Raw genomic sequence first — 4,194 nt, 5'->3', positions numbered from 1 at the left:
GCCTATTTGGACTGGATTCAGTTTATGTTGACTGGGCACACTCATGTGTCTGCTGTCAGTTGCCAGGTCTGCTGGGGTCTGGCTGATGTAAGATGACTCAGCTGGGATGGCTCATCTCAATGTGTGTAGTCTCTCAACCTTTACCAGGCTAATTCAACATGGCAGCTCAGCAGGATCTCAAGAGCAATGAGAGGAGGGCCAGTACTGGAATGCTTTTCATGTCTCTGCTTACATTACATTTGCTACTGTCCCATTGCCCAAAGCAAGTTACATGACCAAGCCTATAGTCAGTGTGACAAAACCCCAAAGGCACAACAAGGAGACATACACAAATGAGGGCCATTCCTGTAATTAATCCACCATAGATAATATTCTTTCTAGGGCTAGAATTCTCTATGGAGGTAACTATTCTTCTGAGATCACTTTAGTTTATGTCAAAGTATCACAGCCCCTCTTTGATTCCCAAATATTCTCAAAAACTGAATTTGTATAACTGACAAATTGAGCCACGGGCATTTTGACCCCAACAGTTGGCCATCTTTATAATCTAACAAAATCACTGAATCTAAACTATATTTTTTCTCTGACCCAATGAGGTGGAGGTCTGTTTGACCAATGTGGTTAGTCTTACTACATCTGCTGTCACATTGCATCATCTCTTTAAAAAAATCAGAGGTTCCTCTCCCTCCTTCACCCACCTCCCCAGTGCCACTGGGCATGGCGCTTGCTCAGAGTTCTGGTCCCTGCTACCACCACTTCTGTTATCTTTTCCAACTGCCATCATGATCACCTGTGACCTCATCAGCCATGATGAGATGTTCTCTGACATCTACAAGATCCAGGAGATCGCAGATGGCCTGTGCCTGATGGTGAAGGGGAAGATGGTCAGTAGGACAGAGGGTAACATTGATGACTCGCTTATTGGTGGAAATGCCTCCGCTGAAGGCCCAGAGGGAAGGTACTGGAAGCATAGTAATCACTGGTGATATGGTCATGAACCGTCATTTGCAGGAAATCAGCTTCTTAAAGAAGTCTACAAGAACTACATCAGAGATTACATGAAACCAATGGAAGGGAAGCTTGAAGAACAGAGACCAGAAAGAGTAGAGCCTTTTATGACGGGGGCTATAGAACAAAGGAAGCACATCCTTGCTAATTTCAAAAACTACCAGTTCTTTATTGGTGAGAACATGAATCCAGACGGCCTGGTTGCTCTGCTGGACTACCATGAGAATGGGGTGACCCCATATATGATTTTCTTTAAGGGTGGTTTAGAAATGGAACAATGTTAACAAATTTTGTAATTTAGATCTATCACCTGTCATCATATCTGGCTGCTGCTTTCCATCCACACACCAGGACCAGCACAAATGGGGCTGATGGTATCTTGAGCTCTTCATTTATTTTGACCCTGATTTATTTGGAGCAGAGGCATTGCTTTTAAGAAGAACATGTCATGTAGGTCATCTGAAAATAAAATGAATTTAAATTAAAAAAGAACAACAACAGAAGTTTGTACCACAGGAGAGGAATACGGAAAGGAGAGAGAGAACTGTGTGAGTGTTGCCTTCCCCCCTTCCATTTTTAAACATCTGCTCCCATCTCCAATCCATGCCATGTTCTCACCAGTACAGTGATTAAATGATCCTTTTTGTTCAATGTTCTCAAAACAGAAAAGTAAATATACCCCATTTGTCACACCAGAATTTAATGAAAACCTGACTCAAATTTTAAATATTTGGATCAAGAAACTGTCATAAATTGGAGAAGCCATAACCTCAGTTTGAATGTGTCAAGTATATTTTGTTTTTCTTTTTATTATTTTTATTTTACAAAGTGATACTTGCTCTTGGTAGTAAATTCCCTGTCCTTCTTACCGCAGACTTCTAGTCCCCAGTCACCTGCCCAGGATGCATCCCCTTTTAGTGTGTGTGGTATATGTGTGTGTGTGTGTGTGTGTGTGTGTGTGTGTGTGTATGTAGAACCATATGAAATTGCCACTGTTGAAACATATTTTACCTACAAAAGCAGGATTGTAATATCATTCAATCTAATATATATTTTTAACATAAATGAGAGCATAAAAATATACTGGTCTGAATCTTGTTTTGGGGTTTTTTATTTTTTATTTGTTTGTTTGTTTTTTACCTACCTATATGTCCTGGAGATCATTCTGCATCAACACATAGGACCTGATGTTATTCTTCTTTATGTCTGCATAGGTATGGCTGCAGTTTATTTAACCATTCCCTCTCTGATGCACACTAAGGCTTATTTTCAGCATTTATTATTACAAATACTGCCTAAGTATCCCACTTAGCATTTGAATCTGGACATCTGCAGAAAGACAGATGGGTATGCAAGGCCAGTCCACCAAGTTTTCCTGTCTCATGGTCCTCTGGCTCCCAGCAAATTGGTTTAAGCCATGACGAATCCCTTAGTCACTGCTTCCTGTGTCACAGACTTCTCAATTGATATTTATAGGAAATTCTGAAAATACCAACCAAAGTCTCTGTTCTTCCCACTTTCTGTAGCTCTTAAATTGGTTTGACTCATAAAATCTGAAGGATTTGCCCTGCAAACTTTAATTTCTGTGGAGAGAGTTTTTTTGTCTGCAAGCCTTTATTGAGAAGAGATACAAGTTTCCCAGACAGACCTGGTTTTGGTTTTAACTCCGCCACTTAGTAGCTATGTAACTTTAGATGACTTACCCTCTCTGAACTTCAGTTTCCTCACCTCTAAGTGGTATATGCATGTCATAGGGTTCTGATGAAGATTAAATGAAATGATGTACCTGTCACATAGTAGCACTCAACAAATAGGCCGTTTGTTCCACAAACCAAGTTTCCACAGCCAAAACACTTAGTGTTTTCCTAACAGAGCTATGCCAGTGATTTTGTAAAAGAAATATGAAAATGTCTTCTGCAAGCCCTCCTTGCTCACTGGCATGAAGTAGGCAGTATTGTTTTGTGATCTCAGAGTTATCAATGGCTTGTGATTTCTAATTTCTGAATTCTGGCCCCATCCTTGGCACAGAGAGGTTGGCCCGAAAGGACTTAATTGCAGGCAAGAGAGCATATTATTCCCAGCATCCTTACAACACCACCAGATGAGTGGTCTCATTTCCTAGCCTCTAGTTTAGACCACACAATCTGTAGACATGTAGATGACCTTCCATATAGAGTGACCATCTGTAGAGTAGAGGAGGAAAAGCAGGCCAGGGATGAAAGGAGTCAAAGGTCAAATGGCCCCAACACTATGCCTTTGTTTATTGATTTTAGAATAATGTTTTTATTTAGACTTTAAAAGCACATCCTCATTTTCAAATGATTCATAAAAGTACAAAAAAAACACACCAATATCTTTCTGCCTAGAAATCACAATTGTCAACTTTTGTTGAGCCCCATTCTGGACATCTTTGTATGCACAACTCAGATAGCCCATTAGGGGAAAAGATTATATTAAATATCTTGTTTACATATTTTCCAACACTTGTTTTCTTCTTCAGAAACTAATTATGAATATATGGGTCTGCTTTGTCTCCCATATCTATCAACTTCTTTGCAAATTTATAGTTTGCTTTTCTATTTCATTTTGTTGGATGATCTCAAGCCTGCCATCTCTGAATTTCCCAGTCCTCTTTCCCTGTAGCTTTAATTTCCTTACCCTAAGGGCACAGGCTTTCTCAGGTTTTGTGTTCCTCAACCAGTGCTATTCACAGCAAGCTCTTTAGGGTACATACCTTCTGGATATGATCAGCTGCTGGCTATCTATTCCTCATCACTCTCAGGCAACAGCAACAGACTACCAACATACCAATTTTTTTTAATTACCCTTTCATTCCTGACCTCACTATAAGCAGTAGTGCTCTGTTCATCAAGATATTTCTTTCTGCTCAGCCAGCATGGCTCAGTGGTTGAGTGTTGACCTATGAACCAGGATGTCATGGTTCAATCCCCAGTCAGGGGACATGCCCGGGTTGTGAGCTCGAACCCCAGTGTGGGGCATGTAGGAGACAGCTAATCAATGATTCTCTTTCATCATTGGTGTTTCTATCTCTATCTCCCTCTCCCTTCCTCTCTGAAATCAATAAAATACATATATATATATTTTTTTTTTAATGATATTTCTTTCCTACCTCTTTCCTGTGCTGCCTATGAAACTGGATTTCAGCTCTCTAAGAATCCTTGATAT

The 4,194-nt window shown here is 40.2% G+C and overlaps 1 pseudogene; it reads left to right on the top strand.

Moving 5' to 3' along the window:
- Positions 1–785: 785 nt before the first annotated feature.
- Positions 786–1,292, top strand: LOC103285710 (translationally-controlled tumor protein-like; annotated as a pseudogene).
- The last annotated feature ends 2,902 nt before the right edge of the window (positions 1,293–4,194 follow it).

This window comes from Eptesicus fuscus, chromosome 12, assembly GCF_027574615.1.
Source record: "Eptesicus fuscus isolate TK198812 chromosome 12, DD_ASM_mEF_20220401, whole genome shotgun sequence".
NCBI classification, from domain to species: domain Eukaryota; kingdom Metazoa; phylum Chordata; class Mammalia; order Chiroptera; family Vespertilionidae; genus Eptesicus; species Eptesicus fuscus.
The sequence above is the reverse complement of the archived record's forward strand: the minus strand, read 5'-3'. Positions and strand labels throughout refer to the sequence as shown.